The sequence below is a fragment of the Hippocampus guttulatus genome, chromosome 10 (genome assembly GCF_054856545.1).
Source record: "Hippocampus guttulatus isolate MCC_2025c chromosome 10, RoL_Hgut_1.0, whole genome shotgun sequence".
Classification (NCBI taxonomy): domain Eukaryota; kingdom Metazoa; phylum Chordata; class Actinopteri; order Syngnathiformes; family Syngnathidae; genus Hippocampus; species Hippocampus guttulatus.
The window spans coordinates 15,168,640-15,176,250 of NC_141270.1; positions in this window are offsets into that span (position 1 = coordinate 15,168,640).

Consider the following 7,611-nt stretch of genomic DNA (forward strand, 5'->3'; position numbering starts at 1 on the left):
TTTGGAAATTGTGGAAACACCCCTTTGTGCGTCACAAATTAAAATTGGCAAAGAAGCACATGCCAATAGGATATCCATTGAAGCTCACTGCTCAAAGCTTTCTGGAGACATTGCATTTGACACGCTCCCATATCCTGGAATAAGCATTACAATAAATTTCAGACAGTAATTTGATTTTCTTTAGTGCATGTGAGTTTTTGAAAGGTTTCTTTATGTGTAGGACATCGGGGTGATTTTTTTTTTTTTTACTAGATTGTTATGTAAATGCACTCAAGAAATGCACTCATTTCAGAATTTTGCTGCTGTAAATTTCTCCATTGTTCTCCATTGTGAGACAAATAAAGGTTGTCCTATCTTATCATATCTTATACATCCCATACATGTGCTCTCGGAGTACCCGCTGCCTGTCAGGGGGGTGTAAACCTGTTTCCTACAGGGGCCCCAGCAGAGTTAACTTTACCGGCTTTTGGAGCAGGCTGCTCCAGATGGCTGAATCCAGAGCAGCTCGTGGTAATCGTGGTTTTGACAACCCAGATCCATTTTCCTGGTGCCCAAAAGCCCCTGAGATCTGTTTCCTCTCCTGATTACACTGGCCTCCCCCAGAGCTTTCCCCCCGAAAGAGCAAAAATGCAACTGGTTGGAATGATTAACGGTCGTCCGCAACGGTCAGATGACTTCCACATCTTATTTCGGCAGAGCTCACGCAGAACAAGTGGTCAGGTTACGATTAGCTGTTGGCTTCTTGGAATGTTTGCGTTGGGATGACTTTCTTTTTAAACAGAAAAAAAAAAGAATTCACAGGACTTTGGAAACAAAAGGGTGCGCCGTTTTCGGACACCTAGCACCCCTGTCCCGCATGGGGACCAGTGTCACCCCTTCCAACCCCTCCCTGCTGTCACCCACACTTCACATCTCCTGCAGACGTCTCACAAAGGGACATTTGGAAAAGCATATAAAAGTCCAAAGGTGTCAACTTCTTTTTTTGAGTCTTTAATCTGTTTCGACAAAAAAAAAAAAAAAAGACACTAATAATGTCAGTTACTGATTCAAACTGAGTTGGAGAATAATGAGGTGATTTCATCATTATTTCACTGATTTACATGAATGGTTTTACGCACTTTCTTCCTACAAAACAAACTTGTGTGTGTGTGCGTGTAATAATAACACATTTGTGGAGTAGTGTATTTGTGTGTATGTGCTGTCCCACACTAGACGCTACTTGAAAGTCATTGATTCAGAAATGAGTAAAGTTTTGATGTCAACACAAGCTAATACATCTGCAGCCAGTGCAGTCTCGAATGCGGTATTTGTTGCCTAGATAGGACTGGAATGCAATATGTCGTATGAAATGTCGTTCTGCATCGTGGCGTTAGAAAGAATTTTTCTTGAGAATAAAAAGCTTTTTTTTTTCCCTGAAGAAAATGTCGCAAGCCACATTCCCCTACGATATTTAACCAGTTTTGAATTGACTTTTGAAACACTTTAAAGCGGTGTCTTGTTACAAAAATAAATACTGTACATTAATTAAAAATACTGCTATAAGGGTGAAAACATGTAGTATCGAATTTTGTGTCTGTCATACGTCTTTGTATTTTGATATTTCCTCTCCTTATTTTGTTAACACTGTAGCTAAACGACTCGTAAAAATTACACGCGTCAATGGATTCGATCAGTCAATTGAGCCGTAGCCTAGCCAATGAGGCACCCTAGGTGAGATTTTATATGAATTTTAAATGGAAGATTTCCTTCATTTCATGACTTTTTCCATTATTGTCAAAGAAATCATCAGAGTGACTTGCCGTTGCCACATTCGTTTTTTTTGACCAAACTGGAATAATTTTAATGCATGCATCAATGCCCATACTAAATGTAAATCCACCAGCCTCTTCTTTGTTACTTGTACCACCATTTGTATTAATATTAATGGGGCATTGCTTTAAATTTCAAACAATGTTAGCTGTTCCATGTTCATGGGAAGTTGCCAACAGATTCCCCACAAAACAGGTTCATTAATTTCACTTTGATCCTCTTTTTGTATTGACTTGAAGAGTTTTACCGGTAGTAATAATTTGCTTAAGTATACATATATTGAAGGTGAAGTTTCAGCCGATTTTTAACTTGTGATATTAGCAGTGGCATGATCGCAATAATAGCATATTGTCATTTACTCTGTTGTTCCCTGATTATGTGTGTATATTAAATTCATAATACATGCACGTGTTTTATCAGTAGCAAACTGTCAGAGCCAGCAAAGGCTAATGGTGGGCACTTTTCCGTCCTCTGATTGGTTGGTCGGGGCAGAACTTGTTCCAGCCAACCTTGACTAGCAACACACATCTGTAGCGATCTGCACACATGCTAAATTAACTAATCAGCGTACCTGGTGAATATCATAAATGTTATTCAAATGTTTTCTGTTTTTTGTCACTGTGATTAGCTGGCAACCCGTACAGGGTGTACTCTACTTCTCACCAAAAATCACCGGGGTTTGGTTCCAGCACACCTGCGACTTTAGTGAGGATAAATGGTACAGAGCACGGATGCAAGTTTTTGTCATGTTCTTCGATAAGTATTGTTTTGTGGTGGTGGTAGTTTCCTTAATTGCAGTGTGATAGTGTCCACCGAAGGCCCAGGTGCCAAACCGCTGAAATACTTGTGTATCAGGCGCGTGCCGCAAGGCCGCTATCATAATGACAAGTAGTCAGTAAATATAGCGACGCTAACCCGAACCCCCGACCCCTTACCTGAACCCTTTTAACAGTGATTAAAATCGATTCATTTGCAAAAGCTAAAACGTAGCCAACTTTCATGTTTTTTTTTAAACGACATAAACACTGCTCATAATGAGAACTCTATTTGCTCCCAAAAAATAAATAAAAGCAAAGAAACAGCTCCTCCCCCGCCCACCACACTCTGATGTTCCACCCTGTGGTCTCCATCTCATCACTGGTTTCTTTTCAAAACAGCCTCACAAACATCATGATTGATTCAGCCACTATCCCGCAGGATCTTTCAATGCCTGCCTGGGCTGGAGATTAATTTCATTTCCCCATCTTAATTTTTACTCATCGCCTCTCCATAAAAAGGCTAAATGTCAAGCATGCCTGACTCCTTCTAGTGACACGTCTATTCCAGCAGATAATTACCATAAGGAAATTGATGCTTTAGTGTGCACGGGGGAATTTAATTTACCCCGACAACCTCACAGCATAATGCTTTCCTACAGAAAGAGAATTTTTCACTTTGCAGTTGACTTTTTAGAGAAATTGGACTATTTAACGTGATTATCAGCCTTGAACGCATTTGACTTATTAAGGTGCTTTATGCAATTAAGTGCTACATGCTGCTCATGCTTCCACATGTGAAACATTGAATACTGCTTAAGGATCCATGAAATAGGAAGCCAGATCGTATTGTTTGGTAGTCAGGTGCTTTTTCCCCCCCTCCCCAGACTTGCCGAGTGATATTAATTACAGCAACATGACTTGCTTCAGGTTGTGGATCAACCTCAAGGTTTTCCGGTTACCATAACTTGTAATGGCCCAGTTCAGAAATGCACATGTAGATTCATGTCAAATTCAATCATTTCTTCAAGACTCGTGTTGGTACGTTCATTAAGAGTACAGCATATTAGTCGTATGTCCTTGATGTATCATCTCAGAGCAAAATATCCTGCCCAAATTGGTTCCGCGGGGCTTCGCAAAATCAACGTTGTTGGATTGTGGTGCTCATGGGCGGAATTAAACCTGTAAATCGATAAGAGTTGTTTCTACGTGAAGATTATAAGAAAGATGGCTGTAAAGCTAATTTTGTGTCACGTTTTCGAGGTGGTAGGTGCAGGACCCCAAAAAGCAGGGACGCAGGAGGTACACGGGGGACTGAGCAGATTATATGAACAAAAAACAACTGGTAACTGAAGTACTCAAACTAAGTGCAGAAACCAACAAGGAACCAATGTAGCAAAAACCTAGGACAGAAACAAAATATGACAGGAGCACACAGACGTTCACATACTCACAATGATCCAACAAAGCCTGGTAGAACCCAAGGAACTAAATACAAGCAAAGTGACGAGACAACGAGAAACACCTGGAAAAGACACAAAGGGTGGTGGGAGCTGATAGGTTAACACATCGGTGTCAAAGTCAGGTCCTGGAGGGCGGCTGTCTTGCATGTTTTCCAAGTCTCCCTGTTGCAACACACCTGATTCAAATGATCAGATCATGAGCAAGCTCTGTGGAAGCCTGACATTGATCCTGTTCATTTGAATCAGGTGCGTTGCAACAGGGAGACTTGGAAAACATGCAGGACAGCGGCCCTCCAGGACCTGACTTTGACACCTATGGGTTAACACGAGGGACCCGAATGACGAGAACAGGTGAAGACAAAAAGGACACGAGGGAACAAAACCGAATCTAGTCCAAAGAAAAACATTACATTTTTGATCTTTTTTTCCCCCCCAACAGTTGTATTTTACAGGAGAAAACTTGTATTCCAGGATCAAAGAAAGCGAAGAGAACAGTCTTTCGCTCTAAATACGCTTTCTCTTTGATTATAATACATTACATTTTAGTGATGTTGATATTTCTTACAGGCGGCCCGGTTTTCCAGTGGTTAGCGCGTTGACCTCACAGTGCAGAGGTTCAATTCCAGCTCCGGCCTCCCTGTGTGGAGTTTGAATGTTCTCCCCGGGCCTGCCTGGGTTTTCTTCGGGTACTCCGCTTTCTTCCCACATTCCAAAATCATGCATGGCATGCTGATTGAACACTCAAAATTGTCCCTAGGTGTGAGTGTGAGCGCGAATGGTTGCTTGTTTCTGCCGGTTCAAGCTGTCCCCCGCCTGCTGCCCGAAGACGGCTGGGATAGGCTGACCCTTGTGAGGATAAAGCGGATCAGAAATGGATGGATATTTCTTACAAGCTTCATATAAAATAGTAGAAGTAGAACAATGTGATTAATCGGGATTAATTTCATATCAGGGACCTGCGGTCAGGGCAGTGTGGGGAGAGGCAGAGTTCCCTGTACCCTCTCCTGCTTATGAAGAATTAAAATAATAATAATAATAATAATAATGGTCTCTGTGTTTCTTTACCTGCCCAATAATGTCAGTGATTTAGATCCATGGCACTTTTCTGTGTTTATAACATTAAACGTGTCAACATAGAATTTCATGTCATGCATATGCTGTTTATACTGCATAAACTATCATATTTTGGGAAGGATCTGAATTAAGATTGGATTGAAGAAATAGTTTTCACTTTCTGCCATTTCTGTCCACTTCTATTGGGCTGAGAGCTAACAGAAGATGATGACGTTTTCAAGGTAGTTTTGCGGCCTTGAGTGCTATTCTAGTTCCACACGGATGATTTGTTGAATCCTCGCTCTTCATAACATGAGAGAAGATCCAAAATTGCAATTAAAAAAGGCAAATCCGAAAGTATGAGAAGCTGTGAAGTGTTGCGAGACTACACCTCCGACTTATGCAGTCATGACTACGCGTCTCAGATCATCCTGGGTCATAAATTTCAACATTCCCTCAGCAAAACAACGGGAACCACCTAGCTGACTTGCTTTTTCATACCTGCATGTCAAACATTAAGAAAAAGGAAAACGCTTCTGACCCAACTCGAAAGAATTGAGGAAGTCGGCGAGTGTTGCTGCAATCCTCATTTTAGCCAAGAAGACGCAGCAGGCCACAGCGCTCCTGCCCAAAGTTCCTCCTTTTGCAAGCAACTGCCTGAACGTTGTGCTTCTCAGGAGATAAGAGCAACCTCCCACCAAAGGTGACTCAGCAATCCAGCACACGACCGCTCCTGAGATAAGACTCTGTGGGGCCGAAAGGTCGTGGAATACTGTACTGGGAAAAACACACTTACACTGAGAGAAAAAAAAATAATGCAAAGGGAATTTATAATAATGATTATAATATTTACTAAAGCAAAAATTACAACGATATAAAGGCACAAAATTATACTTTTAAGTGGATCATGTGGTCAAGGCGCAAAATGAGCGAAAAGATCCTGATAGACATTGAAATGAGATAGTTATTATTATTGGAGAACTGTGAATAAGGCCTGATTCAATTTGGCCAAGCTGTAAGTCATTATTTATTTTAAAAAAGTACATCAATATTAATCTTCAAATCATATATATTTCTACCATATCCAACATCATATTAACAGTGAACAGTAGGTATGGCAATGCCAATGTCAAGCATTCGCTTGTGAGTCATACACAGCCGGAGTAATATGATAAGCCTTTAATGAAATACTGTTTAGGGAGATATATCTGATAAGTTTTTTTTTTTAACAGAACAAAGAGTGGAATACAGTATTTACCTTTCTAACTTATTCACTGAAAATAAAATAAATGGTCAGCAACCTTGTGTTAAAGAAGGAAAAATCTCACGATGGTCACTAAAACAACTTAAAACTAGTGATGAGACTGGAAGAGATTTAAAAAAAAGTGTCCAATAATAATTATATTGGGCGGTATCCAGTGGTTAGCGTGTCGACTTCACAGTGCAGAGGTACCAGGTTCAATTCCAGCTCCGGCCTCCCTGTGTGGAGTTTGCATGTTCTCCCCGGGCCTGCGTGGGTTTTCTCCGGGTACTCCGGTTTCCTCCCACATTCCAAAAACATGCATGGCAGGCTGATTGAACGCTCTAAATTGTCCCTAGGTGTGTATGTGAGCGTGGATGGTTGTTTGTCTCTGTGTGCCCTGCGATTGGCTGGCAACCGATTCAGGGTGTCCCCCGCCTACTGCCCGAAGACAGCTGGGATGGGCTCCGGCACCCCCCGCGACCCTAGTGAGGATCAAGCGGTTCGGAAAATGGATGGATGGATGGATGTTTAGGGAGATATATCTGATAAGTTTTTTTTTTTAACAGAACAAAGAGTGGAATACAGTATTTACCTTTCTAACTTATTCACTGAAAATAAAATAAATGGTCAGCAACCTTGTGTTAAAGAAGGAAAAATCTCACGATGGTCACTAAAACAACTTAAAACTAGTGATGAGACTGGAAGAGATTTAAAAAAAAGTGTCCAATAATAATTATATTGGGCGGTATCCAGTGGTTAGCGTGTCGACTTCGCAGTGCAGAGGTACTGGGTTCAATTCCAGGTGTGAGTGTGAGTGCGGATGGTTGTTCGTCTCCGTGTGCCCTGCGATTGGCTGGCAACCGGTTCAGGGTGTCCCTTCGCCTACTGCCCGAAGACAGCTGGGATAGGCACCAGCATGCTCCATGACCCTTGTGAGGATAAAGCGGATCAGAAAATGGATGGATGGATGGATGAATTATATTGGAGATATATATATATATATATATATATGTGTGTATATGTATACATACATACATATAAATATATAATTTGATTTTTGGACAGTTAAAACTTATTTCAATGACCATTGTGGATTGTCTTCCCCTTACCAAAAACGTGCCAACAATTTAGTCTGTGTGTGACATTTTCTTCTTCACTTTTTTCTTTTCTTAAGTGAATATGGTTCTCGAGTGTCTCAATAAAATATCTGTCACATGCTTTCGTTAAAGTTCCCCAAGGATCAGGTTTTACACCTGCTATTTGTCCTTTCCTTAAGATTGTAAGTTTT